The sequence below is a fragment of the Macrosteles quadrilineatus genome, unplaced genomic scaffold (assembly GCF_028750875.1).
Source record: "Macrosteles quadrilineatus isolate MER2022 unplaced genomic scaffold, UCM_ALF_1.0 Scaffold_2__2_contigs__length_208266976, whole genome shotgun sequence".
NCBI lineage: Eukaryota > Metazoa > Arthropoda > Insecta > Hemiptera > Cicadellidae > Macrosteles > Macrosteles quadrilineatus.
This window is the reverse complement of record NW_026542595.1, coordinates 140,931,971-140,946,707: the sequence shown is the minus strand read 5'-3', so window position 1 is coordinate 140,946,707 and position 14,737 is coordinate 140,931,971. Positions and strand designations below refer to the sequence as shown.

General features: G+C 32.3%; 1 protein-coding gene across 8 annotated transcripts in view; it reads left to right on the top strand.

The window, feature by feature from the left end:
- LOC128987958 (CUGBP Elav-like family member 1) overlaps nucleotides 1–14,737 on the top strand; it is a 696,992-nt gene that overhangs the window by 22,134 nt on the left and 660,121 nt on the right. For 4 of the 8 annotated variants that reach the window (XM_054409107.1, XM_054409106.1, XM_054409094.1 and 1 more), the window contains exons 1-2: nucleotides 6,776–6,905; nucleotides 13,618–13,667. The gene's annotated coding sequence lies outside the window, so the exon portion shown is untranslated. Of the gene's footprint in view, nucleotides 1–6,775; nucleotides 6,906–13,617; nucleotides 13,668–14,737 lie in introns of those variants that run through there. The other 4 variants (XM_054409105.1, XM_054409104.1, XM_054409093.1 and 1 more) reach the window with 1 other exon arrangement.

Here is a 14,737-nt window from a genome sequence, read left to right as displayed (position 1 = left end):
TTCTCGGATATGATATTTATATCAACGCTGCAGCATAGCATGGGTCCTCTAGTAGTTTCATATTAATATAATATAGTATAATTCATACTGACGTTTTACTATACATATAAATGTGATTGCAATAATATTTTCCACCTCCTGTTCTCAGAGCACTCTTTTATTTATACCTTATACTACAGCTCTATTTATTACTTCTAAAGTACAGCTACTGATTAAAATATAAATAGTCCTTTGCTGATAGAATTATAGGCATGAATGATGAGAAATTATCACAAAATTAAAATATTATGTAAAACATGTAAAATCTAAGCACAAAAAATTCAAGAATTATTTTTATAAAATCTGTGTATTGACACTTGATGGTATTCTAAATCAGGAGTCAAAGTCTATTTACTTCTTGTGTTAGTTCAATGAAGCATATTCTGAGTATTTAAGCTGACCAGACCCTTATCAATATGCATAGCTTGTCAAAGGGTAGAATCGAGTTCTGATCTCTATGGAAATGCGGGCTTTATTGTAATTATGGCAAGCCACTAGCGAGTTCAATATATCTCTGCTTATGTTGCAGAGTATTAAAAGTAACTTACCTTACTCTCATGCAGTTGCCATTTTAGCAAATTTCCCATATAGGCAATAAGCTATTACCGTAGGTCTCATGGTAAGACCTATACCCAGGACCGATTTACGTTTTCGTTTTGAGGTCCCAGAGGCTAAAAACACCATCCGTTCAAATTCATATATATATATATATATATATATATATAGATATATATATATATGACGTGTGTCCGTTACCGTGATAACTCGAGCAAAAATGATTCGATTTATATGAAGTTTGGTACAAAGGTGTAAACCTACGTTTATTCAAACGAGCTCGCGAACCAGCATAATCGGACTATGGGAACAGGGGTTTATGGGGTAAAAATTTATTTTTCCCATTATTGACCCTCAAAATTTTCCGATTTCTCTACAAACCATTTTGTAGAGCTTAAAAAAGAAATAATTTTGTATATTGAAGCGTGGTTGTACGCCTAACGGTTACGGAGATAATTAAAAAAATTGTCAATTTAAAATTCCCAAGTTATTCTTAAGGGTAATAAATTAACTGTTGTAGTTTGCTTGTTTATGGATGCATTTTAATCAAATTTGGCAATTTTGATTATTTCATACTAAGATTTCGAAATTTCAATAAAAAAAACACACGTCACTATCTTCCCCGTAGCAGTAAACCTAATCACTCACTAAAATATAATGTTAATTAAATAGGAAATAAATCTGACAAATTTTAGGGAATATTTTAGTAGAAATCAAGCCGGTTAAATGCAAATTCGCTTATTCTGCAGGTTTGCTGCGGCAGGGGTATTATTGTTGTATTATACTTTACACATGTCAATTTCATCAAAAATTAATACAATTGGTACTGTTAATCGCTATACAATCCATGTCACAATCAAAATTCTAGGTCTACCCGTCATAGTTCATATTAATTAGTAACGACGTATTTAGCGTTCACTAAATTAATATTGCTGTTAGAATAATTTAAAAAGATCTCCTAGAGCAATCCTTTAATGCAACGTGATACCTGTTTATTACACAGATTATCTGTTACTGTTGTAATTATGTTGGTATTTTCAAATATAAAATTCATGTTAAGTATTTAGCCTATAAATATATTCAAATTTCAATACGAAAAAAAAATTCAAATTTCAATGAGAAGGAAATAATGCATTATAACTAGATTAATATTGTATACATCGTAAATACACGCAACAGTGATTTGGGTTTCAAGCAAACAAAACATTGTTCTCACCACCTCAATAGCAGAGTTTTGTATATGTATTTGCTATTGTTTCACATGATAAAGTTATTTTTACAGTATTTCCTTTCATCAATCCCCGAAAAAAACTAGATCTGCTTTAGGTAAAATATGACTCAGAACTTATGGAAGTTCACGGTAGATGACCAATGGTCAGTCGAGGCAGTGGACAATCGATAAGTATCGATATATCGATAAACGTCGTCTCCATGTAGACGGTGACAAACAATAGGTGCAAAGTGGAACTGATGATTTATTTGTGGGCAACGATGCTGAATAATGGTTTTGAGCATTTGACTCTAACAACTATTGTTGCTTTGCTCCTACAATGCCCCAATTTACCATGAATATAATGAATATAATAATAGGTACTGAAAAAAATGTATTATAGTTTACCGAACGTGATATTAGTATACTCGTAGTAGCGATATTAACTTGTATTAGAATACTCACTTCATTATGAATTTCACGGACACTTCCAATAAGTGGGGGCAACGTTAACTTGCCAAAGAAGATCAAAATAAATCATCACATTAACCTACAATTGACAAAAGTTTTTACATTTCGTTCATATACATTCTTATTCGATATAGATTAAACAGATTTTGTTAAAAATTATACATTTTTTCATTAAAACAAAACACGGTGTTCTGATAGAGTGATAAATATGTAACAAAGTTTTGTTTTTGATGATAAACTCTCAGTTCAGTCAAGTTTGATGGAACATCAAAAGCCTGGAGACTATAAAATGCAAACTAGACTAGTCTGAAACTCGTAGGGAACTATATTGTTTGTATATTTAAATATACTAAAAATACAATAAATGAAAATGTCTACAGTTAGTTACTGCCTACAAGTAAAAATATAGGTTTGTTAAGATTAATACAATTTTCTGGAGGACATGGAAAATGGCTAAGACAAGTATCTATAAATTAGCAGCTCTTCTCTGACTATAGTAAAAACTGAATTTATACATCTCATTAATTTAAACGTCAACATGTCTTAAGAATAGTAAATTAATTATTCTGATTTTAAATCTGTATTTTTGTTTGCGAAAAGAAACATGTCCACGCTATAATGTAATGATTGTCTTACGAATAACCTAACACTGGAAACAAAAGTTACAACAATGTAAAACATCTATGTCTAATAATTCTAATTTACACTGTAAATATTACTTCAAAAATTATTCAGTCCAATTAAAACTTTACATTCGTCTAAGTAAAGTGTTATTGCATAAATATGTTCTTAATAAATTCAAACATTCGCTTAGGTTTTCCTGTTTCATGACCTCACATTATTATTTACTAAATCAAATGGTGGAAAAAAATATTTTCTACATTACAAACTCATCTTTATATCTACCATAAAACTAAACGGTGAAAATCTAAATAATAATATAGACAAAATGAAATACAAACCTCCTACTGAGACCTCTAGGACTAGGTATTTCATTTAGGAGGGACACGCCTGTTCTACAGTATACTCACAAGGAAAAGCTGACTTTTCCTACAAACAATTCGAGGACAACGTTTTCTCAATACTTAAAAGAAGTATGTAACTCAACTATTTGCACAACCGGATGCACTTTATAAAATATTTTATCTACATTATTTACTAAATATACCATGTTTGAATTAATTATAAATTAGTTTTTTAATTATTCGCTGAAAAGGCATAAATTATCGTATTTGATTTCAGAAATGAAAATTGTTATCCTTGAAGTAGATAAAATAAAAAAAATTCAGTGGATTTGATAAATATATATTTTGTTTTCAAAAAACCCCAAAATGTTTAGCGTTGGATGTCACCTCTGGGTTTAGTTCGGTCAGAAAGACCATCTCTATCACAGTTTAGACTGTCTGTTTAGACTAGAACCCTGGCGCACAAGTGTCCCCCTCTTATCAGTTATCACTGTTTATCAACAAATCACCCACGACTCCCAACAACTGATAAGTAAACTGAATGCCCTCGCCCTAGAGAGGGACTAGGTCAGAGCAACGTCAGTGTTTTAGAATTAATATACAGCCAAAACTTAATGGTTTCATATTTTTGAAGTGTTAGTATACTAAAAGTCATATTCATAGTAGTTTTAATTTTTGATTGAGAAATCATAGTAAACTGTCCTTAATAATCATAGGTAATAATGGTAATGGTGGAAAATCACATAATCTCGCATTTAACTCTTACTAAAATCAAATTGATTTAAGAGCAATAGTTTTATTTATTTATTTTTATTATTATTATTGTATAAACATTTTTGATCACGACTTAAGTTTGTTAACCATTCACAATTTTTGTGAAGTAAGATAAATTGTGCGGGAAAATGTTCTAATCTGTATATCAATAACCAAAGTACCCAAGAACCTTTGAGGAAATTACAAGTCACACCCATAAACCATATACATTTTGTTATTCTTTTAATTTATTACCTTTTGGAAATCAGGTGTGATTATTTGTTTTTATTACTGTATTCTGTTTTGTTTATTTAAGCTCAACTTAACTAATCAATAGTTTTATTAATACTTATGAAGTCAAACGGGGTGAAGCCCGTGGGTAACTGCTAGTATAGTGATATAATGACATAATTAGTTACTGTAATAAGTGTTTAAAATAATACCGCATTCCATTGTGTTTATATTATGAAATATACGCAAATAGTATTTATTTACAACACCGTGAGTTTTGGAATAAAAAAAAAAATTGGTTTATACTTCACGAAAGTTCCGCCTTCGGTACAGCATCCAAGCATAAACTAGATAAGTTGTCTATATGAAGATATTCAGACATTAACACGACCCTCATAAGTTCTGCCCCTTGTGACGTAGTTCCAATGTTATCAGCTGACTTATAACGTCATAAACATTTATTGTAAACGGCCCATCAGGGTTATCTAATCTACCCCTATGTATTGACTTTGGACTTTTATTTACGGGTTTAAAATGTTTTAGGCTTTATTTAATTTTAACGTTTGTTAAGTGAACGATTTTTGAGGTATTAAGCTTCGGAGCTATAGAGGCTAATTATTTACCTATCTATGTTAGTTGCCATTCCTCAATACAATTAATATTTATGTGATCGCGATACTTTATTATTATACTGTACCTGATTATTGCGTCGATAAAGTGAAATACAATATTACCTTTATTATATTTTCCTTATCGGAAATAAAAGAAAGGTGATCGCTGAAATAAATATATAGAACAGTTAAGGTTATTAGACTAGAACCGACTTAAAGTTTTAAATTATTTCAAAATAACTAAAAATACACTAATGATTTTTACCCCATTTAGCTTTTAATTTCATAATTTTTTTAACTTACTGAAATTTCTTTTGTAATTGAGAAACAACAATGTGCGATATTTGCCTTGATTAGGTTGTATTTGACTATGTAAAATCCACATTTTTACTACCAAACCCATTTTCAGTATTGAATGTGAGTAATAAAGTATGAGAAACGTTACATTAAAAACTTTCCACTAGTTGTGGAGCCAATTACTGTTAAAATCAAAGACATTTACACTTTATATATCTGGGAAAAGATTTATTTGTTAAAATTTAGCCTACCAATATGGAACATATTTTGCTGGTAAACAACTGTTATTCATAAGGCACAGAAAATAATACTACATCTTGGCTCTAATGATTAGAGCAGCGCCCTACGTTTGTCTAGGATATGCGGGTTCAAACCATGCAAACTACTAAAGATTTTATGTAATTTCTTGTTCCTGGAGTTCTTCACGACAAACTTTTTAGAAGGAATAAAACCCTCTTAAGTGAGGAGATTTAGAAGTCATGCTGGCCTATATTCATGCTGGGCAAATAAACCTTTTTTATGACAAAGAAAATCTCATCCATAAAATGCAAAGCGGCATATATGTAAACACGTTTCTTAATATAAGTAAACTAAACAAAAACTACTTTTTTAAATCCTTGCCTGTAATTGGCCCTGTGGCACGTCTTAGTCATAAAGTAGAAGATATCCTGGAGTTGACAGTTGGGCAGTTACTACACCCTTGGTGTGCTTTGATTGTCTTTGTTTTGGACGTAGGGGGAAGGGGAGGGGGGGGGTTGTATTAAATCAACGGTATGGATGATATTTAGTTGTGCTGTGTGCGGTTAATTACGATTTTTAACACGCGTTGTAGCTAATTTCCGTCCAGGAAATGAGTTACTAGCACAATAGGAGGAGTTGGAATTTATCTTTATGTAACAGGCTCTCGCTCTGTATTAATACAATTGGGTGAGTTCCCTTTATCAAGGGTTTAACCTTTTTGAACTCAACTACTGACTTTGAACAGTAAATGAGACCTAAGCTACAAGTAATAGTTGTAAGTAGTTTATTACTCAAAGAAAAGATACATAACTGAGATACTCACAAGGTGTGATACAATTGAAGTTATTATTCATCCATTGTTTTCATGCTAATTTTTACCTCCGTAATATTTTAGTATCTTACTGCAACTCACTTTATGGTGCATATTCAGGTAAGCTATATTTAATCAAGTGGGGTTTCTATATATTTTGAATTATGCACAATCATACTTTTAAAACTGTGTAAATGTTTACATCAAGTTGGTGAATAGATTTACCTTCTCAGTTTCTGTACCTTTTATGATTTAAAAAATAACGTTTCATTAGTCTATACATGTGTATATTGATCATTAACTAAAGAATTTAGGTAAACTAAATTTACAAAGTTTGCTTTGTATAATATACTTTTATTATATATTAGCAGGTTTTACTCAAATGAAAAACTTGAGCAATGAGATGATTACGTTTGGTCAACAATCAACGGTTCTCTTGTTGCATAACCAAATAACTAATAATGTGACTGATTTATTGTGCATTCTACCCGGTCGTAATCTTGGTAGTTAGTCTTATCTGCTGACCTCTAGTTGCCCATTCCCCCGCGGCGTCGCCTCAGCGCTAGTGTCGCTAACAAGGCGTCAGTCTTCGCGCAAGTGTTGTGTCGTCACGTCGGGTTGTTTTTACGTGTTGTGTTTGTGATTTGTGTGTGTTTTTTTTTAGTGTTTGTCCCCAAAGTTTCATTTGAGTGTGAGTTTGTGAGAGCTATTTTTCTTTAAAGGTAAAAGTATTTGAATTTTACTTTATTTGTATGTTAGATTATCCCATTAGTAAAATATTATGAGGTATAATATATATGCAACTATAAGTTATAAAGTTTATGTAATGGTCATTAAAACGGTGAGATAAAACGGTTCCGAAAACAGCATACAGAGTACAAAGATATGAATAAAAAGTGGTAAATAAAATACAACTGAGCACCCTGAAATAATTGTAATATTTTGTAGATGTAACATGTTTTGGGCAAAATATAATAATTATTTCAGAGTTATATTAGCAGTCCTATTTTGTGAAACCTAAATTAGAGTATAAAATGTATTTTCATCGATTCTGTTCAAAATCAATATGAAATGTTAAACACTAGACGCCAAACAGGTTACTTGAAAACGACAATGACAAAAGTACCACAAATGTATGTGAGGTGTTAGGTAAGATTATAAAGAAATAAATTATTTGCAACCCAACATAACTTCTCAATAGGTTTCAACTGATGTTTCATAAGGCAATGTCCTTTGTACCCACGATGATAACCTTCTAACATCTTGAACTACATGACGATGAAACCAATGCTGCACAATATTATTAACATGCACTTGAATTAAACTATAAAACTTTTTCACAATTAATTAGGATCAGTTATTTTAATTTGCCTTAGTATTTAAATTAAATGTTTACCTTAAGGCTATACATTGGTTTTGCGATAAACGTTCTAATGTGTGCGAGCATCTGTTGAATTTAACATGTCTACACTAATTTTAATCACGCTTCGTATTTTGTAATATACATGTAAACGTAAACGGATATTTTACATCTGTATAGTCTACGTACGGTTTTGCGGATAGTGTTAGAATATATATTTTCCACATTAAACGCGCTGTGAGGCCAAATTCTGTGTCTTATGAATAAATAAATAGATAATTTCGGAAGTATGCCTTGTCAGAAAATTTGATAACATTTTATATGGAAACTGTTAATAGGCACACAGCATAGCTTCATGGAAAAAAATTTAGAATTAAATTTAGAGTAATGCCATGGGGACCTGAACTTTAAGTATTGCCAAATATTTAGTATTGTATGGGATGATAACGTTCTAACTATAGATAAAGTAATTTGGTTACATTATATCATATTATACCAATAATCGTCTCATGTTTATTGCAAAGTTAGTCTATTTATTATAAATGAGTGTGGTTTGGAGGAAATTACCTCAAATGAGGTTGCTTTATTTTGATAGCAAATTGATATGTTTAATAGTTTTTGTGTTCATTTTGATTTGCGAGTTAGTATGCACACCACTTAGCTCAGTTGAAGACTGTTTATGAAAAATAATCATTTAAACACGTTTGGAACGTCTCTAAATGTTTTAAAAACAAATCACTTACCATATTGAAAAAAAGGGATATCAGATAGTTCTTGTACATTTGAAAATATTAATACGATACTTGAAACGGCATACTGTATTAAGAAGAGATAGTTAAAAAACGAATTAAGATCATTAATAAGGTTGGTAAATGTGTAGACAATATGTGAAGGTTGATCATACAACTATAATAGACATAGACAATTAAACTAGTTACAAAATTTATTTTACATGCATGCACGATACACAGTACAACGCTAATCCAATGTACATTTTAAATTAAAAATAACTGTTAATCTCGTAGCTCGGTATAATACTCTTATAATATTTTTGTATAACGGTAAACCATAGACGGTATATTAGCAAGCACTTCAATGACGGAGACTGGCAAACGACTGAGACAAAGACATGAAATGGAGCGGAACACACGAGTATAGTCGCAACACACCTGTGAATGTACTGTCTCTGAAGTGACATATTTACTAACAATAGTTTAACTAACAATACACCGCAAGAGAGCAGTGGTGTTGTACGTAAGCTGGGTAAAAAACTGTAAAACTGAGGTGAAAATGTGTGATTAACCGAAAAAAATGTGTTCTTAACTGAAGTCTGACATAATTATCAAACGATTGAAAACATCGAGGAAGAAGTTGATTATTAACATGTTTAAAGTATAACTATTTCTGGGACATAAATCTTTTGCAATAAAGAAATTCATTGTATGTTGCATAATTCTTTGACTTTTCACCTAATTTTTGTACATTTATGTAATTAGCTGTCATTTTTGACGGGGTTGTCTATTTGAATTCGGGTTTGTGGAATTGTATCTTACTAACAAAGTTTATTCTTTTTGATGTGAATATCAACCGTTAAGATTTTCTTCTGACTCCTAGTGGGCCGTGCCCCTGAGGAGGTAGCGTATCACTAAACAACTTGTTCAAATGATTAGCCTATTATGCGCAGTAAATTATTACTAAGTTTTGTAGCTCTATCTTGATTACGTTTTGAATTCTATTACCGTCCCGGGGTTTTCACCCAGTATAATGAATGCTACAAAGAAAAACTAATAAGAAAATAGTTTAATGTAATTAATTTTGTGTGTGAAATAATTAAAACCGAACAGTAATAGTTTATATTATGAATTTGTAATTTTACTTTGGGAAATAATTATCTGACGCTCCACGCTTGTATTTGGTTAAAAATATAAAGAAATGCAAAATATTTTAAATATATTAAAATAATGTTGTATTAAAAAATCAGCAGACATGGTCGAATCAGATTCTTTGCTTGTAAAAATAATGTGTGGAAAGCACTTAATTGGCCAAACTAGTTTGCGATTAGGTTGCGACTGATGAGCAAATTAATTATATTGTGTTGAACAAATCACATCTTTTTAAAACACAAGCTACTACGTTCCTTTAAAAAGCTATGTTCACACACATCTTTTGGTTTGGACTCGTTTTTTGAACCAAATGCAAAAAGACACCCTCAATTCGGTATAAAAATGAAAAGGCCTGTTGAATATTAACTTTGAGTCAAAGTGGAACGCGTTTTGGGTTTAAATCTGAAGGGACAATCAATATGCATAGCGTGTCAAAGGACGAATTGTGTTCTAAACTGTATGCAAATTTGAGCTTTATTGTAATCATTTCTGGAAAGCCGGTGATGAATTTCGCATGTACAATCCTGGTGTGAATGAATTATGCTAATGCGGAGTATTTAATTAGACTCTGAATCAGATACAATCAATGTTTAATTTCAAATTTCATCAATCCCTGGTTGCGCGTGTTATTAGTTACTGCTCAACGCAGGTTATTTAGTGATTTTTATCGCATAAGGCTTATTCATGGGTGTTAAAACAATACAGTATGAGATTTTGGGAGTCGATGCAGGTTTATTCAATACAAATCAAATATTACGTTCAATTAAATTACTCAAAGTTGTTGTGTTAACTATCACTGAGATATGAATGATATATCCCTTGGATAGCAAGTCTTTACATGTAAAATTCAAGATTTATGTTTACACTTCCTTTGTCGATGTATAATTAAGGTACTCACAATTCGTGTTTGTGAGTTTTTCCTAATATCCAAACGAGCAGTTTTTTTGTTAAGAATTGTGCATCTTGCAAATAAATTTAACTAATTTTAAGCGAAATCAGCCTATTCCCCTCTTATTGTGATTATGTCACGAATTAAACCACAGAAAAATAGAATACATATAGACCGGCAGCAGTGCTGCGGTTAGCTCCGGCGCCCACCGCTAAAGAGTGCCGTGTAGTTACGACGTCAACCGCTGCAGCGTCTGCTGGTAGCATACTGTTCCTGGTCCTGCGCATGGTGGAAGTAAATAATTATGTTTTATAATTATTATGTTAAATAATTATGACATATGTTTTATAATTTAGTATGTTGTTGTGGTGATGATGACTCTTGTTGAATAATAAACACATTCTTTACTTGCAGCATTTATTAGAATTTTATTTACTTCCACCATGGTCCTGCGCTCCTCGCCTGCAGCGGTGTGCTCCGTAGCTACACAGCACTCCTAGCGGTGGGCGCGGGAACCTTCCTTTGACAGTCTATATTTATTATATTTGTTTATTATTAAACTCCTCTCCAGCATCGTAGTCAACTACTATTTCAATTACTTTTTTTGTCCTAGGATGCTAGGCACGAGCCCGGAATTGTTTTTCACATTACTTCAGGCTAGACCTAGGGGTTACGGCATTATCACTTAGATAAAACCCATTGGTGATATGGCGGGATTTGAACCTAGGACCCCAGTAACCGAAGTCCCGTGCTCTAACCACTAGACCAGCTCGCTTCCCCCTATTTTAATTACTTAGCCTATCCTTAATCACTATTAATAAGTGATATATATATATATATTAATATATATATAATATATAATATATATATATAAATATAATATAATTAATAATATATATATATATATATATATATATATATATATATATATATATATATATTAATAAGTCTTTTGGGTTGGTTGTTGTTCGTCCAGATGATTGAGTTTTTCACTGTTACAAATTAGATATATTTTGCACAGTATTTCTTGTAAAATATCAGATAAATAATTAAAATACATAGAATCTTAAATAGTCTACCATCGTTAAAATTAAAAAATATGTCTTAGCTTTGATTTGAAGTCGAGAACATGTAAATAAAGTACAGTACGACGTAGACGTTGGAGGCATTTAATGGTTATCACCCTTAAGACAAACTACCCTCAGTCTGACCTGACTGTGAGGGTCTTTTATTGGCGAACGTGACTGTCCACGTGCTGGTTGGCACGTGACATCACCATTTACATGAGCAGTAAATGTGTTTTTAATTGTTCAGTTGCTTCTTTAATTTTTTAAACTGATTTTGGCTTAAAGAATATTTTTGGAAAAAAGCTTAAATCTGCATTTTGGTTTGGATTGGAATTATTTCCAATTATTTTTCATTTGGAAGTGCCCTACAAATGATTTAAAACGATAGTTGAATATGTCAGACACAAAATCTAACCTCTTGCTTGACGAGGTTGATTTTACACCTCGGCTGTGTTTTGTTTTACCATGCATAAAAATAACATATGCGAAATCAAGACATTTAATATTGATACTGTAAATAGATAACCAATGTAAACGCCACATTAACATACGTTGAAAATACACCTTTACCGTTATGGAAAACAGTATTGCATTTTGTGTAGGAATTGACCTACTCAGTAACTGTGAAAACAAACTTCGAGGAAAATAAAAGGAAGACGGTCAGGTAATGTACAATGCAATATGATATTGACCAGACAAGTTGTTTGTCCCAGGTATCCATGGATACGAGTAACTTGTCAATGGCATCGACGTTTAACAGACTTGTAGACTGGACATTGGTAGCCGATCGTCTTTTATCTTGTGGCTGCTTGTATCCTGTTGATAGGTAGTGAAGTTGATTGATCAGGTAATTGTTCTAAACAATATGATATTGACCAGACAAGATGATTGTCTCAAGTATCCATGGATACGAATACTTTGTCAATGACGGAACACTTATTGAAGGGACACTGTTTCGTACATACTCATGCAATCTGCAGCTGCTTGTTGTAGGTATAAACCACGGTATAAACGTTGATCCGTCCAGGTTGGGTGCTAGCATGTTTCGTAAACAGATCTTTTGGAAAACAGCATTTCAATTGTGATCGCCGACCAACCGTCGAACACATCGTAATGCCTTTTTGGATTGTTGTGAGTTGTGACTTTTTTTAACACACGTGGTACACTCAGGTGTAAATCGAGTTAGGTATATATTTGATAAATTATATTATTATAACTGTAGGATTGTGATTTGTTTTACTTACTAAATAACATGTATAACTTATTTAATTTTATTGATGTATTTATTTGAAACGTGTAATAATAAAACACCAGCTCTGCAATAACTATGTCTCAAAACAAATCAATAAACTAACCGTATCAGTCTCGACCAGTTTAGGCTTGCGAAAATATCCATCCACATCCAGATACTTTTTATTATAATGTTAATACTTGTTAATACTATATTGTAAATACTTTTTTACTACAATTACCATGTAAGCATTACAGATAGAAAAATACAAAAACCTCACAAAACCATTCGTAATGTACGCAAAACCGATCTGTAGTGATCACTAAGCAAATCCAATGAGTTGAAACCCTATTAACCATTAATAAACATTAACACCCCACATAATCATATGAGCAATCAATTTGTTTATTCATTTCAGGATTCAAATTAAGTTGTCAATCAAATAATCGCAATTTTCAATCAAATCAGCTGTTTTATCAACTCAGGCTCTCCCTCTGTGATCATCTGTTTCACTGACCCCCCGCTGAGAAACTACCCCTCGGCTGTCCACAGCACCGCGGGGGTCTAGTATTGCGGCACGTGACTGTACACGTGCACCCAGCACGTGGCTACTCATCACTAGGTACAGTCACTTTCGATAACACATATTTACTTAAGATTTCTTTGTGGTCTTCAATCATGTACCAATTTGGCAAATAGGTTGCATAGATGGAAGAAAGAATAAACAAAATTAGATTGAATGACAATTCTGTTGGCTTCGTGTACGAGTTTTGTAGGCTATTGCATACATACGTACAATTTCCTTAATTTTAAATACCCATTTGGACTGATAATACTTTAACAACAGCGAATCCTCTAGATCTAGTAGTTCTGTCATTGATCGGTTGGATAAGATAGCCTACTTCACATTTCACCCAAGTTTCAGATTGACAAAAGTATCCGTTTTCTTACTGATGGACTTACAGAAAAGTTTTACGAGAATGATGGTGTATTTTCTGTTGCAGGTTTTACATCGTTGTGTTTCCAGCCGTTTGTGTCAGGAGTATATTCGCAGGTAAGAGTTTCTTTGAATTAGTGTGATGTTCATATGTTTTAACAAATTTAATGTATCGGTTCACAATCTTATCCATGTTGATAAACCCAAATTAACAATTTACAAATATGGATGGTAAACTTAAGCAAAGGGATTATTACAAATTCAGTTTTGGAAACTGAAATAGGCCTAATATAAAAAAATGAATGTTCTTATAAATATTGACTTTAAGTAATAAGTTCTAGAGTAATGTGAGTAAAATCCAAACCTATGGAGGTGGATCGTTTTAGATGGTTGGTGGTGGTTTTGTATAAGTGAGTGAAGTTGTTTTATAAGGCTGTTTAAAGAGTTTTCCAAAAAAATACAAAATACCAAGCAAGTTTTACAAAAATTTCAAATTTTAGCTTCGTTTTAAGTATCTTTTTCAGCTATTTTATTTTTTAGTTAAGTTGAAAATTGAAATAAATTATCTGTGAAATATAAATTATTCCATCTATGCAGTTGTATGTGTGTCTATTTGTTAGGAATACACACAAACAATATTGAACTGACTGGAGGAAATCATTTACTTGATGACAATATTCAGTAAAATCTTTGAAGCAAAGCATAAAATACCTCAGTGCTAAAAATAAATGTTCATAGTCAGATTATGATGTAGTCTTCTGTTTTTTTAGAACTCCTAAGTCTTTCTTCTCGTTGCAAAGCTCATTGCAACATGTAATTGTTGTGTTCGTGCCAAGTAAACTAAACAAGTTGTCGAGGCCTCTGATACGCTGGACTGGTGTAACGAATACCGTGTGTGAGTTATTCCTGGCCGGGACATTAGACTTAGACAGAGGCAGTGGACACTAGATCAAAGAGGCGGTTTTATTGAATCCCTCAACATATGGTGAGCCGGCCTCGCGATGTTAGTGATCATGTCTAGTCTGAAGTCACCGCCCAGCTGTTGTGATTGTTGTGTTTACATGATAAGTTGAAACAAAGTTATAGTGTATACGTGAGAAAAGGGGTAATTAAGTTATTGATTAGGTCACCAGTTCAATTCCCAGTGAGTCGTTACTTGATCCAGGTGCAATTTTTGTCATTGCGCT